The 18,508-nt window shown below is 44.4% G+C and overlaps 1 protein-coding gene across 1 annotated transcript in view; it reads right to left on the reverse strand.

Moving 5' to 3' along the window:
• The window catches only part of PDILT (protein disulfide isomerase like, testis expressed), a 286,134-nt gene that overhangs the window by 22,647 nt on the left and 244,979 nt on the right, over positions 1–18,508 (reverse strand). The gene's annotated exons all lie outside the window — the stretch shown is intronic.

The following is an 18,508-nucleotide window of genomic DNA, read 5'->3' on the forward strand; positions in this document are numbered from 1 at the left end:
AGTGAGCTCCACTGCCTCTCATTGCTGTGCTGGTAGCTCAGGCACACTGAATGACAGGGGAGAAGGTCTGTCCTGTCATGTTCACGATGCGAAGACCAGCAACATGCAACATATGTATGCCTCCTCTCCTGTCAGGCATTGTGACTAGGTGCTGGAGAGGAGGGAGGGCCATCCGGTCCTCCTGTGTGGCTGCGCCGGCTTGTATGAAGAAAGGTGCATGGAGGTTAGGTGTTTTGTTTTTAAATTAAGTGTGTGTATGTGTGTATTTAAATTAACTGTGTATGTGTGTGTGTTGCTGTCAATGGTGTGTTTATTTGTATGCATGCGTGCATGCAAGGAGTTGTGTGACTGGTGGGTGAATGCATGGGTGAACGTGTTATATATTTATATGTGCCAGACTCCACACCTAAATGTACTGGCCCAGGGGGACACTACATTTAGGGGTGGCGGGGTGGGGGCTGCAGGGTTGCTTTATGGAGGTAAGTGTTTTGTTTTCAGATTAAATGTGTTTTTGTGTGTGTATATATGTGTATTTAAATTAACTACGTATGTATGTGCGCATATATGTTGGTGACAATGATGTGTTTCTTTTTATGTATGCGTGCAGGCAAGGAGTTGTGAGACTGGTGGATGAAAGTGTTGTATGTGCCAGTCCCCACCCCTAAATTAAGGGGTGGGGCTGCTGGGTTGCTTTACCCAGGATGCTTGGAACCATGCATCAAGGGTAAAGCAAACATAAGGGTAGAGCTAGGGACAGCGTCTGGGCCTTTCAGACTTTTCAGTTGAAAGGGTCCTCGAGGGAACAACAGCAAATGCCCCCATGTTGCCAGTCATCAGTCTTGTAACTCAACAATATATTCCTTTTTATATTCTTTTTATTCTGGGGCTTGAAATGAGCACTTTCAAATGCTCACCTTACTAGCTGCGATTGATGAAGCCCTTCCGGTTGTCACTTTCCCGGCTGTCACTTTCCTGAGATACACATAATTATTATCACCTTGTTGCCTTTTGACACGGGTTCCTGCACATCAGCCACTTGCTGATATGGAGGATTTAAAGATTTTCAGTAGGCATTTATTGTTTCAGCTACCTGCTAGCTGGCTATCTCGCTGGGGCCTTTCAGCTCTTTCAGTTGAAAGTGGTTTTGGGGGACACCAGCAAATGCCCCCAAGTTGCCAGTCATCAGTCTTGTAACACACCAATATATTCCTCTTTATATATCGCTTTCGTTCCGGGGCTTAAAATGAGCGCTTTAAAATGCTCGTCTTACAGCTACGTTCGCTGGAGCCTTTTCTGCTGTCACTTCCCACGGGATATACAGAAATGTTATCACCTCCTTGCCTTTTAACACTGGTTCCTCCACATCAGCCAACTTCTGACAAAAGCGATTTAAAGAATTTCAGTGGGCATTTAGTGTTTCAGCTCCCCGCTGGCTTGCCATCTTGTGATAATCAGCGGCTATTAACTCCTGGCTGTATTTCTTTGTCTCCATTATAATGTATGCACCCAACAGGTGCCTCAGTCGGTTTTCCACTCTAAGCAATTGGGGGCCCCCAACCGTTGAAATGGGCCCCAGGTCCTCTTCAGCGAGGCCTAGGTAAAGAAAACATAATTGTTAAATGGTGGCTAGATGGCCCAACATTGAATGTTGGCCAGTCTAGCCAGTAATAACGCTTATGGGGCACAGCCGGTCTGGATATACTTTTCGTGGCATGGTATTTTATACTGGCTGTGAGTCCTTATATGGTAATACTGGCATATCTTGGTTCAGACTGCATGGACATGTATGGGAACAGCCAACATGAAAACATTTCATACTGGCACATGTTGTGGGCAAAGGCGGCATGAACTGCAATGGAAAATGCTCCTGTGCATGGGTCGTGAATTACATCTAGGGTTTTTTCAATGTGCTACCATACAAAACCAATTGCAAACTCTATGGCTTTTTAACCTAATTGTTCAAGAAAGTGCTGTAAAATGGACATTTTTAGGGCGAGATACCATCTCAAGCAACCCTTGTTTGGGCTCCCTCACTGTGCTCTGTCAATCCCCCATAATTGGTGCAAACATTTAGGCCTCTCCAGTTCAAAAATGTATCAGCCGCCGCGGAAGATCATCTACCGATCACTATGTATGATGTGTGTTTTAATATGCACAAAGGGCAGGGCGCTTCCTAAAGCTGGCGTCATGCACCACACGTCGTCACGCCATCTTATATACATGTATGCATATGACAAAATTGTTAGTCTGGAGTGAACTTGTCTTCAGTACTGAAACATAACTTTGCTGTAGTTGATTTGCTATCATAATAATGAACCATATTTGGGTTCCTCCACACAAACAAGGGGAGATTTCTCGCGTCTCTTGTTTGTGGCTGCACCGTTACTGGCCCAGTGCAAAAAATTATAAGGGGGCCTCACCAAACGTTTTGCCTCGGGCCTCACCACACCATGTGACAGCCCTGGCTGACAGGCCAGTCACCGCTGCCTCCTCCAGTGTGACGCAGGACGGTCGGGCTGCTCTGAGAAAGCTGGGCTTTGAGGAAGCAAGGGGCCGGGTTCTTCTGTTACGTTCCCACCAGCCCTGGGGCCTCACAGGAATGTAGATCCTCTTGGATGTACAATGCTGTGACATCAAGGAAGTGAACAATGTGCTCCGGATGTAGCTGCTGTATTGGATGGCTTCCAATGAAAGTCATAGAAATAGTACAATATAATACAATAGCAGTTCTGGGGATTCGGTTACCCTGACAGTGAAGAAACAAATTGGTGAACTAGGCTTGCATCATGTCTCTGGTGTTTGAGAAACTGAAGACAAATTATCCCTCGTTGTTCTTGCAAAGTGTAAAGCAACTTATTTTGTCTCGTGTTCAACTGAGGAAGAATTCACAATGCGTCTGATTTTAAAAACATGTTTACTCCTAAAAATGCACAATAATTGTCAGAGGTGTCTGGGTAGAGGAGGGATGGGATACAGGAGGGGCACAACCTTCACATGTTATTTGGCTATGTACCCATCTGTCCCAATCCCATTGCTAGGATTTCTTCCTTGACGTGCGTATGACAGCACGGAAGGCAGCATGCCGGCATCCCCGCCAGTAACTGGATGCCAGACCCACATGAGAGGTAACACCTTCCCATGCGGTGCCACACCGCCGCCCAACGAACCCCAAGGAAGATCCCGGGCCTGGCGGTGAAATGAAGGACATGCTCCGATCGGGAGCAGGGAATAAAAAGGAGGCACCCATAAGGTCCCGGGCTGCTGCCGGTGAATGCTACTGTGCGCCGGTAGGAGCAGTGAAAAAGAAAATGCATGCTCCCTGTCGGAGCTCTTAGCAAAGAAAAGGGCCCCATTGAAGATCCCAGGCCTGTTGGTGGTAGTGAGAATTAAGAACGCCAGTATGCACCGGGGCCATGAGGCCGTGAAAAGAGGCAGGCTACATGCTGGAGCAAAGAAAATAAAGTGCGTCACGTCAGAGCAGAAACGAAAGAGTTATGCTCCCTCCGCAGGCACCAAAGATGCAGGCACACTGTAGAGTCATCTAGTGATGTAACGGAGGACAGTGATCAATAGTCCCAGCGAGATCCCAGGCTGCTGGTGCTAATAGAGGTAGCAACTCTGTGCCAGAGGCGCCCCAACAGCTGATACCAAGGCGCCACCGGTGGTGAGTACAAGTGATCCCGTGGGAGCTGATTGAAAGTGGATATACAGTACTCCATGCCAGCACAGGACACAAAGCAGAGCTACTGCACCAGCACCAACAATGGCCACACCGCCTCTAATGTGGGACTTCCACCCTCATGCTCCTCAGGGCTCCAAGCTATGGCATTTGAGCGTCCTGCAATCCGCGCACTGTACACCTCACTAACAGTGCCTTGCCTGCGACGCTGCACGGGATAAGAAGCACTCTGCACTGCCAGGCACTCCGAGAGACTGAATCACACCACACACCTGGAACACCAGTCAAGTCCCGCACTGCCAGCCGGACAAGAACATGTGCACCGTACCATCAGTCGACACGCAGGGTCGACAAGAATATGAGCAAACATCTCCCGGCACAGGGCCCTCAGGGAACCGTGACACCTTGCCTGCCCTACAAGTGGCTCCAACACCATGCCATTAATGTCTCCTACAGTACTGCCCAAGAACCAGAGAGGTGGTGGCCCAGACTGCCTGCCGATAGTATCACCCGGCATACCATGCCATCGGAGGACCAGGCAAACGTGGGCTTGGCAGTGATACCTGCCGGCCCCCTGAGCCAAACCAACGACTTGTGTCCAAATAACTGAACTATGCAGCCCGGGCCCCCAACTCCAAGGACCAGTGCGATGGGCAAGAAATGGGTTGCAACTCATTACCAGTGCGTGTGTGCCCTCCTGTGTCCCTGAAAGAGACACTCCTGACTGGGGGAACATCGCCAAAAGGGGGTGAGTGATATCCTGTCACCCTGTGCCCGAGCAGCCTGGACGTCCCGCAATCTGCGTCTCGCTGACTTGCCCACAACATCAAGGGACTATGCTGATGTGGCCACTGGTACATGCTAGGTGCGGCTTTGCCGGTGGTGAACTTTACCGTTACTGGACCTGGACCCAGGGGGTAGTGACTCCGGAGCAGACGCTGATGGAAGGTCAACTGGTCTCCTGCAGTCCCGCCATTGCTTAAAGAGGACTCAGTAAACATGCGTTTTGATGCTGTGAACCTGCATAGTAACCACATGCTTAAAGTGGTCTCAGTAAAGGACAGCGATGTGAAGCTGTGCTCTCGCATTTGGCAGGGGTGCTCTATATGGTACCAGTGGCTACCCATTTGCGTCATGCAATGGTGGCAATTCTGTAACCCGGGTTAATAAAGAGTTTTGTAACTTGCGGTCAAAGTGCCAACCATCCACCGGTGGTTTCCCCACCGCGATAGTCACCTTAGGGTGATGGGTTGACATGTGCTATATGTGTATACATATGTGAGACCGTATGTGTATCAGTAGCATCTACTGTTGGGAGTTGGTCTAATGACTCTGAAGTAATGTTGTTCTGTAACGGGCGGGGGGGGAATCAGTTATGTTGTAATCACAATTGTTTGTTTCTTATGAAAAAGCAAGGATGTTGTGTAGTGACCCTCACATGTGTGTTGCCCCTTTAAGGGGATGTGTCCCTCCCATGTACATTGCCCTTTTAAGATGGGCCATGACTATGTCATGGCCCACACTAATAAAAGGGAGCCCTGCAGACACGTGAAAGGGAACGACTGCAGACTCTGAAACGGAATGATCTGAGTGAGTCTCTCTTATTAAGGCCTGCAGGCCCTCCGTGCCGTGTGTAATCAGGGCCTGCAGACCAGGTTGCCATTGGGCCCCCTGCCAGGAAGGCAGCCGGGGTCCGCATCAGTTGGCAAGGCTTGGCCTGCCCCTCAAAGACTGGGTGTCCCCCCAGGACTCCCTCGAAGCTCTAGGCCTCTCAGGTGCTGGTGTCCTAAAGCACCTCAGGGGGTTGGTGCGATGTCCATGACCAGCCCCCATCAATCAATACCTTGAGGCACTGGGCCTCCGTGGTACTGGCGTCCCAGAATACCACTGGGGGGCTGGTGCGGTGTCCATGATCAGCCCCCCCATAACACGTTCCTTGCAAGAGCCGAGCGTCTTATACCTGCCTAACCCCAGCAGCAGCATTCGAATTGGACAGTTGTGGAATGAAACGCCTTCCTCCTGCGGCAGTCCCTTGCATTTTTCAGCACCTCTGTGAGAACAAACCTGCTTCATATCTGACTGCAGGCTACCCCAATCTCAGCAAGGGCTATGTTCGAGAGACCAATTGCAACTGAGTATTTGAAGAAAGAGCCAAAGGCACACACATAGAAAACAAGACATGCACGTCAAGTCACTTCTGGGTTGTGAAAAGACCATCCAGCAAATATTCAGCCTGGATTTCACTGAATCATGGTTAAAGCGGTTGCGGTTGGTGAATTTTTTTATTTAGGCGGTATAAATATTGTTCCTGAATCGGCCTGGGCAACTTAGCAAGGGAGATTCCGGGGGTTCTTCTGCCGAGAAATTGTTTGGAATAATAGGTTAAAATGGTGCATTTTACAGTACACTTTTAATGAAAAATCGCGTAAAAAGCCAGACAGTTTCCTATCGTTTTGTAAGTTAACTCAAGAAAAAATCCAATAGATGCAATTCACCAACAGTGCACAGGAGCATATCCCAACACATTTTCATGATGCCTTTGCCCACAATATATCCTAGTATAAAAACATGTTCATGCTGGTCGTGCCCATACATTTCCATACTGGTTGCACCAATATATGCTGGTATTCCCATATAAAAACACACTCATGCAAGTAATGATACTCTAGGCAAACAGGTCCCAGATGGTTCTGCCAATATATGGTAGTACACACACGTAAGAACATACTCCAGGTGGCTTTTAAATTAAAAATGCCATGCCACAGTAAGAAATGGCCATACAGGCTGCACCAAAATGCCATTCTAACACATAATAACACATATCATGGTTGATTTATCATAGATGCCAAGCAAATACTTGTCATGCCAAACAAATAGCTAGACTGACTGCACCAAAAGGCCATTATAGCCACGTAACAACAGTTGTTATGCTTGCTTTACTAGGGATGCCCAGTAAAAAATCCCATTCCAAATAAATAGTGTGACCAGCTATACCAAAATGCCAGTCTAGCTAGATAATAACGTTTATCATGCCAGCATTATCAAAAATGTCCAGTAAAAAATGCCTAGACTGACTGCACAAAAATGCCAGTCTAGCCACTTAGTAACAATTATAATGTATGCTTTATCAAAAGGTGCCCAGTAAAACATATCACGCGACAGTAAAAAATGACAAGACTGGCTGCTCCAAAATGCCAAGTCGGTCACATAGTTGCACTTATTGTGCCTACTTTATCAGGAATGCCCAGTTAAAATGTTCTGCCACTGTAACAAATGGCTAGACTGGCTGCACAATGCCAATCTAGCCGTGTAATAACACCTATCACATTTTCCTTTGACAGTTCAAGCCAGCCCAGGTGCGCTCCCTCAGATGCAGAAAGCAGCTGGTGGAGTGATCATTTTTTCTCTGGGCTGGCTCAGCTCTTCCATAATTAGCACGGTTACTGGGGGGTCGGGCCCCCTCACCCATTATTGATGAGCCGCCACTGGTCTTTAGTAGGTAAGAAAAGTGCTGGGCTTTGTGGTGTGCTTATTGTGTACTTCAGAAAAGATGCAGCATCTGGAAATTGTCCCTTTCCTGCATAGTGAGTATAGGTGCCTGGGATCTCAATAGGATATGGGTTAAGGATATATTTGGCCTCATTCCGAGATTGGTGGTAGTCATGGCGCTATTTGCGCCATGACTGCCACCAATAACGGGTCCGGCACCGGTCTAGTTCAATGGGGATTTACCGGTGTAGTCCGACATTTGCGGGACTGGTAAGTCCCCATTGAAAAAGCCATTCCCCATTCCCATTGAGCCCCTACAGGGCTCAATGGGAATGGGGAAGGCGATAATACCGATACCGCAAATTGCGGTACCGTTATTAGCTCTGAAGTCCCTTAACGGGTCCTGTCCATAACGCCTGGTCAGACCAGGCTTTAAAGGAGGGACCGGCTAAGCGACCTTGGAGTAGGGCGGTAAGGGATTACCGGCACCGGTCTCCTTACCAGTGCCCGGTATCCCTTACCACCCTACTCAGAATGAGGCCCATTGACTTCTGGTTGACTTCTGGTCTCTCTAGTCATGGGCATACATAATATTCCCTGCTATTGCAGCTACTGAAACATATTGTACATATTCCAGTGTCCCAAATGTGTCTTGAAATTCGCAGACGCACATAGGGGACTTTAATTTCTTCTGCATTATTTTGCCACCTTTACTTCTCTGGGCCGGTACTAATGATGCATTTTAAAAATCCAAAATAACTCTCCAAATGTTTCCAGCACAGATACTGCTTTGTCTGAACAAACCTCTCTTCGAGTGGCGGGACTAGGACAGCTAAATGATACATGTGCACTGCTGTGTTTGTGGGCATGCAGAGAACATGGCACACTGGCCACACATCGGTGAAGATGGGGCTCTGCACATCCACCAGTAGAGTGTGGAGCTGACCTCTCCCTGTTTGTTGATGGGATCCAGAGCCCATCACACAACCATAAAGAAACACTTGTCGTTCAGTGCCCCTCACATCTAGCTGAGTCATGTTCTGTACATAACAATTATGAGAGCCGAACTCAATGGTTCAAACTTGTGCAGGGCAGGAACCCCTGCAGGGAAATCATGAATCATGCCAGAAAATAGCAAGATTAACTAATCTACAATCCACTGCCTGCCCTTTCCATTGCCGTTGTGAATTAATACAAGTTTTAATGGTAAATTTCACATGAATCTAAAAGTAATCCACACAAAGAAAATGTATTGTGGCCATTATGGCAGGTTTATGGGACATACTAGTCCTTTTATCAAATTATCTACGGCATATAAAGATGAAAACACTTTCCTTAATCACATATTCTATATGTTCTCAAAAAGACTATGAGCATCAATACTAACAACAAACCAGGTAAATTTGTTATTCTGCTCACCTACCTTGAGCAACAAGAGAAAAGCAGACTGGTGTGGACTGTGGTCAGATGATAATCAGACCACCCCTGATTCCAACCAATTTCAAATCTGGAATGTGTCACACTATAGCAGTGGTATCACATGTCTTTACGTTAAGACGCTAACACTGAACATCAACAAGTGCTTGCAGTCCAGTCATAAGAAATGAAAAACAAACTATAAATTGCTAAAGGGGGAACACATTCAAAACACTCTAAACCATTACATGAATAAATATAAAGCAAACAACAAAATTGTGTCTTACGGGAATAACATACAATATACAATTTAATACGATTTTACAAACGTATCTCAATTGGGAACATCACTGCTCAAGGAAGAAAATGGGGCAAATAATAATGACAGTAGAAAGATGTCATTAAATCACATCAAATTCATTTTTTTGTATAACACATTCAAAAACACATAATGCAATAAAAGTAGTACATCAATATTGTATTACAAACTCACACATGAAAAAAGTGATAATAAATCACCCTACCTATGTAAACATTATTCATGTGCAAAATATAGCATCACAGTCATTACATTTCCTAGCATAAATAAATCAATGTTCTTGTAAGAGCATACACTACAGCTCACAGTCTAATGGCAGACCAATCATAGTGGAAATTGGTCAACTAGAGGGTGGTACGGGAAACACAACCCCATACATTCCCATCGTATTCCCCAGACAATGTGTGCAATACCTTCCCTGTTACTAACTCCGACAGAACAACATACAACAATAACAGCATTATCTGTCTTCTTCAGGACCTATGTAGCCAGCTGGCAGCCTCCCTTCATATTCTTTACCAGGCATTCATGCCTCATGAGATTCCTCTTAAATATTCCTCACTGGCTGTAAAAATGCAAAATCACCTAAAATAGATTTTACATGTTCAGACCATCTGCAACAATGTCAGTTATTTGCCACCAACAATTCGTTCCTACCTTGTTTTAAAAGGGGGTCATTAATTGTCTTCTATTCAGAATAAACCTGAGCTTCTGCCATCTTCTATTTCAATTTAAATTTCCAGGAACCGATATCTCCTGTAATAACACAACAAACAACTCGGGTTACAAGCCTCAGGTTGCTGTGTGATTAAAACTAGAACACATGAAACTCAAGAGGATGGATAACTGTTCAATGGGTTTCACCCAAACTCGTCAACAAGCAGGAAATAATGGAATGGAACTTCATAGACTCTTCAAAGACTTAAGATTTCAATAACTGAGCAAATGCTCAGTAGCATCTGAAATTAAATAGACGGCATTCAGAATAAACGAATCCACTAGAGGGCAAAGTGAGCTAAAGTAAGGATTTTGCAGTGCCAATCACTGCAAACGAAGCTTCCCATCAGTGGAAGCAGCATTTAAGATTGATACGAAATGCCTCTGCAGGAAATCCCGCCCCTACCTCCTATATGTTAGAAGACTGAGATTGTGCCATGTTTGGTGCCAATACCACAGCAAATATTGAAAAGAAAGTATCCCCTGAGAAAACCCTATCTAATGTATCCCCGAAGAGACGAAAATGTGAGGGAGGAACTCCCTGAAGGAATATGAAAAGGAGCAGAGAGAGAAGCTAGTGACGTCATAAGAGACATGCGTGATGCCCAAGAATACTGGCTGAAGAGAATGCATGGATCTTACAGAAACTGTTGACGAAGTTAAGAATTAAATAAACTTTCATATGCAAAAAGAAGATCGCACGTATGCAAAGTGCTGCAGAAAATCAACTGTTCAATAATTGTACAGATGATGAAATGCAAGTAGACCAAGTTATCATAGAAGCTGGCTATATGTAGTGAATAGACTGCAGGAGAAGCTGCCATTGTACAGGAGCTGGACATCGGTGTCATGAATTTAGTAAGCCAGGACCCATGGAGAGGAAAGGCTGAGAATTGTGTCACAGTAAGAATAAGCTGAGATTGTGGAAGCGCATGGCCAGGCTGTCTGGCCTGGTATCAAAACTGAATCAGCCAAGGTCGGCTGTCTATTCTTGAAAGCAGTGAATGTGTGAAGAATGACTCATCTCTTATTAAAGTGCAAAGAAAGAACACAGAGAGTGGCAAGTTTTATTCATTTAAGACATTTAAGTGCTGCAAAATGGACCAAATCATGGTCTCCTGTTACGTGAGCCAAGGATGAAAATAAAGTTGAGCTTAGAGTCCTAGAACAACGATAGTGAGTGCCCACACTCCCATATACAGTCCATCCACCTTATGGCGATTTTGCGATTTGCAAAAAAATCGCAAAATTTGCCATTTCCCGCAATTGCCGCTATAAATCATTAAATGAGCGCAAAAAAGACACGTTAGCTTAGTGTGTCTTTTTTCGCGCTCATTTAATGATTCAGAGCGAACACAGCTGGCTGCTGATTGCAGCAGCTTGAGGGTTAACACCTCGGCTCTGCGTTGCAGGCCAGGATTGGGGGAGGGTCACGCAGGCCTGGGAGATGCACAGCATTTGGCTGTGACCCCAGGCACCTCCAAGGCTCATTGAGTGCCCGAGCTGACAGTTGGTGAAGCTAGCCAGGTAAGCACTGGCCTGTCCACTCATCTGCCCCCAACTCAGAGCACCCAAAGAGGCCACTGGACTGTTTTCATTCCCGGCGCTCGACAGGAAAGTAAATTACTTTCCTGTCGAGCGCCGGAACAGAAAGCATAAACTTAATGCTTCCTGACGCTCGTCTACAATTGGTATCATGCAGCCCAGCCTCAAGGCTGGGCTGCATGATACCAATTGAAGACTCTCGTAGCTGTATTAATTTCAAATTGCTTTACAATTGGTATCATGCAGCCCATGATACCAATTGTAAAGCAATTTGAAAACGAATACAGCTACGAGCGTTTGCATCATGCAGCCCAGCCTTGAATCAAGGCTGGGCTGCATGATGCCAATTGAAGACTCTCGTAGCTGTATTTGTTTCAAATTGCTTTACAATAATTGTAAAGCAATTTGAAACGAATACAGCTACGAGCGTTTGTATCATGCAGCCCAGCCTTGAATCAAGGCTGGGCTGTATGACACCAATTACGCACAAAATTGGGTGTTAGAATTTATGAAAGGCAAATGCCATTCGTCCTGTGCAATTTTGGTGGTTATGCAAAGCCAATTTACTGATATATGCATATTTCACCTTGATATGCTAATTTCTGATGACATCACATGCCATTGCATTTGTTAATGAGTTCCCTCCCCCACTTTAATTTGTAGGACTTGACCCCTGGTAGTGTTGTGATGTTTCATTTCTGTTTGTGGGTGTGTTTAGTCACCATGTGTGGGTGGCATAACCAAGGAATTATGACCACCCAAGAGAGTTCATTGTTTGGCTAGGTATTATGGGCTTGCAGTTACTGCCACTGCATTGCCCTTGTGTCTTGGCCTCATGGATTCCTTCCATGGAGAAGTGTAGAGTTGTTCCCCCTCTCTCCTGGGGTCACAGGACAAGCGAAAAGCAAACCTATGGGCTTCAACCAGGGTTACACTTTTGAATTCAAGCCTATCTGTTTATTTGCTTTCCACTTGTCTGCTGGAAGTAGTGGCACAGCACCATTTCCTTGGAACTCATCAGGCTGTATCCCCCTTCCCCCACCACAATCCAAAATGTTAGGCTGTGGTGACTCGACCTGGCTGTCCTACAGAGCGGAGCCAGACAGAACACATTTTGTTCCTCACTAACAAAAGCCTTGCAATTACTAAGTTTTAGGCTAAAAAAGATGTTAAATGATATATTTTTCAACGTTATAAAATGCCGCAAAAAACGCAGTTGGGTGCCGCAATTTTTTTCTTTTTTGTGCCGCAATATTTTCCATTTCATGACGCAATTTTCTTGAGGGTCTGCATATATTCACAGAGACAAGGATATTTTGCAAGGCCAAGTTCAAAGAAAATCTTCATGGCAAAAGGCATGGGTGATGAGAGATGCTGGGGCTAATTGGGTGGGGAGGTAATGTCAAGTCCACCTCCTGGCAACTGAGTCGGAGCTTACGTGCTGCTAAGTGAACCGAATGTTCCAGACATGGCACGAGCGTGCCAACCAATTGTAGAGGGCCATATAACAAAGGGCCTTATAGTTTGAAAACCAATGATAAACTGTGTACTCAATAGTGTTGAAGATGACATGTGTTAGAGGTAGGCATACGTTGTCCACCTGACAGTGGGCAGCCAATCACAATCCTAGTCCCAATAGAAAGTATACTTAGATGTTCCCTATGAACCAATTACAATCTCTTGTAAGAATTTCTTATTTGCCACATAGTATGATGTCACTTCTGACAAATTTTTAATATAAAGTCTATGTTTCATGAGAAAATTGTTGCGAGCTGAGTGAACGTCCATTGATAATCATTGTAAACTCCCTGTTTTAGATAATTGTTAATAAACAGTACCTTTGCCATTTTCCTGAGTTGGTTCAATTATTTGGAATCAGAGTTATTCTGCAACCCCATCCATTGCATGCACGTTACTAAAGGGCCATAAACTCACTTGCTAGCGGTGCGGATGGTTAAAAAAAGATCCAAACGAGTTCTGCTCCAATGTTTCAGACGATTAGGCATCCTCCGCCATTAGCCTGAAGATCGCGGAGTTTCCTGTAGAGAGCGGCCAATAGAAATAAACTTGCAAGATGAACTGAGACGGTGGGCAGGTCTTGCTTTGACAAAATTCCTGTTCAGTTTCAATGGGCGCTCTGCAGATGGAATGCGAAGTGGTCAGATTGAAGGATACTCGCTGGTATGCTTCTCAGATTGGCCCTGATGTGGTCTGCGGGGAAGGTTCAGCCTTATGGTAGAATTAGGCATGCTCTCCGTCCTGCCTTCTTTGCAGGGGCGCATTGTCTTTCATGGGTGAGTGGGGTCCAGTTACTTCACTGACGCTGGCCCGTTTGATATTGTTCAGGTAGGTCTTATTGCTGTTCTTTAGTTTTGTTGCTATCCTGCATGCCTTTCTTTGTTTAAAATGTCTCTTTTTTCTCCCTTAGGTATGCAGAGCTTCAGCGCGGCGAACTGGCTTGGTTGAGCCCCGCTGGTAAATGTTGGCGCATTAAGAGCACTATGATGTGGTAAGTAAGCGCTATGCGCAGCACTGCGAAGTCTTGCCTTTGCTAACCTGTGTTTTCCTTCCTTGTAGGTCGCGATGTTCTTCAGCGCGAGTGGAATGTCCGGAGTGGTGCCAGCTGAGAGGCGACCAGCCAGGTAAGCCTTTTGAGCAGTTTGTAATTTGTAAATGTCTCTACTGCTTTCTTTAATGTTGCCTCTATCTTCCTCTTTCAGGTCATTCTGTCCGGGAGGCGTGCAGATTCGAGGAAGCTGTTCTCAGTAGCTGCGAGTGTTTAAAGCTGAAGACTGCAGGTAAGATGCTGCTGCTAATGATGTTCCTTTTGTCTCCTTGCAGGTTCTGCTTCTCCAAGATTTGAGGGAATAGCTGGACACGGTGAACGTCACGTTGCAAGCTACAAAGTAACGCGAAGCGTGTTGTCTTGCTTGGGTGTGGTTTAAATAGCCCCAACAAAATAGTCCAGGAAAAGTAGTCCCTAGGCTACCACACCCAAAACACTAGACCGCATAGCTTGGTTCTTAGGATCCAAGCTATGTGGATGCCTCCATGTTGGCTGACAATACAATAAAGTAGTTCCCAAGCACATTGTTTTCTCATGGTGTATGAGCCTGGCGCCATAGTGCCAGGACTGGCCCCATGAGGGCTTTTGAAGAGGATGCCAGGCTCTAGCGGCCCGAGTACTGACTCCACCTGGCCAATGGGTTTGCCAGAGGGGTTTTGGGCGAGGGTCGTGACAAGGAGCCAAATGCTTCTCTTTTCTTGTAGACACCGGAGCAACTCGTTTGTGTCTACAAGAGGGAAAATATTCAAAGTCGGGAATTGCCATGAATGCTCAAGGGTTCTCTGGAGCTACTAGCCGAGTTCTTTTTACCAATGAATTACCAGTCTCTATAGGAGAATTTGACATGTCTGTTCCTTTGTTATATTTGCGACAGTCACCGGTTAACATTTTGGCAAGTGACTTAATGACGAAACTTAACATGACAGTTTAATTTACTGATCAAGGAATAGTGTGCTCCACTCCAGGAATACACTATTTAAACGTGGGAGAATGTATACTTGGTTCACAGGTCACATGGCTCTGCGAGGCGTTCCGGTAGATCCAGAGATTTTTCTATTTCGAGTGAGCAGGCTACTGACATGGCTACCTGGCTTGATGGGAAAAATTGTGAGGATACCTGATGAGTTTTTGTTTAGACGGCGAATACCAATGGACAATGAGGGGGGACAGACTATCCCTATAGAATTGGAAGCAGCCATAGTAAGAAGGGAAATGGCAATGCTCGAAGGAGTAGATGATGAAGGTAGACCATGGAGGACAGTAATAGCTCTCGAGGAAGGGTACAGATTGACTGACATAACTGATGACAACATGTTCAGGGAAGAGCAAACAGACGATGAAGTGGTGCTCTTCATGAGCATCACATACTGGATAAGGATAAAAAAGAGGGAAGTCCCACAGCGAATGGCGATAATGCAGCAACGTCCAGCATTTTTTAAGGTGGACTTGGAGAAGGTGTCAAGTGTCCTTTGGACCACAGGCCTTTATGACGTAGGTTTATTGACGGGAATAGGGGGATGTTAAAATAAAGCATAAGCCAGTAGCGATTTTACATTGAGCAAAACAGTGCCCCATGTCTCAAGAATCTGATGAGGGTATATGATATGGCATTTATAATGCGCCTATACACAAGTGTTTCAAGGCGCGACAAGGTGAGCAGGGGGAACAGAAGGATGACAGAGACAACGATCTTACTAGGCCGGGTGACATTTAGATTGCGCAGGGGAAGGGGAAAAGTGTGGGGGTAATGGGGAGGGGGCAGTGCAGTACATGGGATTGACAGTAAAAAATAAATAAATAGACTAAATAAAAGCAAAAAGTAAAAAGTGCGGCCAGCTGGTGGCAAGTGTCTCACCTCCACTATCAACGCTGTAGCACCAATAACCACTAAAATAAAACGCACTGACAAACGGTTGTGCTTCTGGTTTAATGAGGACCTGGTTGCATTTAGAAGAAAGAAACGTGCTCTAGAACATATATATATAGGAAAAACCCAGATTCAGATTCAGAAAATGCCTTTCTCTTATCAAATAAAAGCTACGAGTCAGCCATAATCTCAACCAAAGCGAATGCCTATAATACATGGCTTAATAACGCTGCATCCGATTCCAAAGAACTATTCTCCATTTTGAGAGAGTTGGAAAACCCAATCCCAATCATTAACCCCACCAAACCGAGCAAAGCATGGTGCACCACAATACAAAATGCTCTAGTAACCAAAATCAAGCTGCTACAATCTAAAATTACCTCCAAAAAGGATGTACTAGCAAGTAAACTCCTTAGTGACAAACAGACTCTCAACACTGCCGTTAATACCAGCCCTCTTTTCACTTTCAGCCCAGTCTCCCAAGAACTAGTCTGCGACACCATCTCCAAACTTAAAGCATCTAATTGCAATATTAGATACAATATCGTGAGCTGTCCCTACGCAGGTTAAAGACAAAGTACAAAAATTGGATGCGTGCGCATAAGGCAGTAATGCACCAAAATGATGGCGAACAGTGGCTTCAAGCAATTAAGAATAAACAATCATCTCAAATTTGGAAGCTGATAAATGTGGGCTCAGCACGCCCACAGTTGTTATCACAACTCAATGGTGTATCTGAAAAGAGTTGGGTTAGTTATTTCACAAATATTTATGCTTCTCCACAAAACAGTAATGCACAACTATCTTATGATTTGGCTTAAACTGCTTTCACAATCAAATTCGACCTAGATGATGTGCTATTTTATATAAATAAGGCCAGCTCTTCAAGAGCGCCTGGCCCTGATGGCTTATCAAATTTCGTTCTGAAACAGAATCCGGTATTGTGGGCTTCCATTCTATGTGCAGTTTTTCAAGTAATACAAATAAAATAAAGTGTTCCGCCATCATGGTGCAGAGCTATAACGGTGCCAATATATAAAAAAGGAGACCGAACGGATCCGGCTAGTTATCGTCCGATATCTCTTCTTGACGCCCCGGGGAAGATCTACAGTAGAATTGTATTAAGAGATCTCAATATTTGGGCACTTAATGAGAACCGTCGTGATCCTTTTCAAACTGGATTTGTTGCAGGCCTTGGCACTGCCATCAACATCACGACACTCAACGCGATTAAAGAGCTCTATGCGTCAAAAAAACAACCTCTTTATTTGGCATATGTAGATTTTCGAGTTGCTTTTAACTCGGTAGATCGACACTTTTCCAAAAACGAACAAGATTTGGTTGTCCATCTTCTCTAGTCTCTTTAATATATTTACTTCGCTCAAACACCTCTATGCAGGTAAAATTGGACTTGGAGTGGTTATTATCTGAAGTAATTCACACTAAACGCGGCCTGAAACAAGGCTGCATACTAGCGTCTACTTTATTTAACTTGTTCATATTCGACTTAGGAATTGATCTCATGGAAGTAATGCATGATGCACCAAAACTCGGAAATCAGGTCATTGCATGGCTTCTATATGCAGATGACCTCGTCCGCATATCGCAGACACCGAGTGGTCTGCAAAACATGCTTGATAAATTAGAACAGTATGTTGTTAAAAACAATCTAACCTTAAATCTGGAGAAAACTCAAATCATGGAATTGGGTAAAAGTCAAAAGTGACAAAGAAAGCATTATGACTGGTTTCTGAAAAAGCCAAAACTGACTATAGTCAATGAATATAAATATCTTGGAGTCACATTCAATAATTCCATTGCGAACAAACCTCAGCCTAATAACATAAATGGCAAACTGACTACTCTAATTTTGCAAGCGAAGATTCTTCAGTATAAGTATGGTAAATTTTCAATGGCACACATCCTTATATTTTACCAACAGAAAGTAGTACCCACTTTTACATATGGGGCTGAAGCTTGGCTTCCCCAAAACTCCAGCTATTGGAATAAATTAGAAGCAAAGTTTTGGAAAAGGGTAATGAATCTTCCGAACTCAACTCCAACTGCTCTTCTCTGTTTTGAGCTATGGTAATTTATCTATACATATACAAGTAGCTTGGAAGAGATTTTGCCTTTTTCGAAAGTGTGTATTAGGTTTAGCTAATAAGAATGTGCTCACAGTATTTGCAAAGTACTTATTGCGATCTGAGCATCCTTTCCCTTCGAAATGGAGAACTGCTGTAATATCAGATATGAGTGAAGCTAACATCTCGTTGGATATTTTGCATAACAACCCTAACAAGGCAAAACTCAAATTGCATCAATTGGATTGGCACATTACTCAACAAAGATGTCTGCAACTGAAAGACTTTGATAGAGCACTCTTTGGACATAAAAAATGTTGACAGGCTGCTGATTACTTATTAAAATGGCCTTCTTTTAATTTAAGAAATCATATATTACGGTTTCGTTTGAATTTATGGCCGACTAACCAAATATTATTGAGAAGAGGTCTTATTCAAGTGGAAAATTCGATCTGTCGATTCTGTAAAATACCAGAAACCGAAGAAACTCTAAGACATATAGTAATTGAGTGTGTTGCCTTGGAAAAGCAGAGAGAAGTGGTTACTAATAAACTAATACGATGTCACCATATAACTGGGTCAAATGATGAACTATGGCACGAGCTATTTGCTACATCGAAAATTGCAGTAAGAATAGCAACCATGTAATTTTTAAATACAGTTCTTTATACAACGTGTTCTGAGAACTAGCTTGCCCTAATGCTACCCCTTCAACTCTAATTGATTGAAACTTAGATACTATAAGTATCATAGGATGTAAAGCAGTATGCGTGGGTCTATTAAAGAGAATGAGATTGGTGTACATCTCAGGAAACACTGTCATATT

The sequence above is a fragment of the Ambystoma mexicanum genome, chromosome 2q (genome assembly GCF_040938575.1).
Source record: "Ambystoma mexicanum isolate Mex_15411 chromosome 2q, UKY_AmexF1_1, whole genome shotgun sequence".
In the NCBI taxonomy this organism is placed as follows: Eukaryota; Metazoa; Chordata; class Amphibia; order Caudata; family Ambystomatidae; genus Ambystoma; species Ambystoma mexicanum.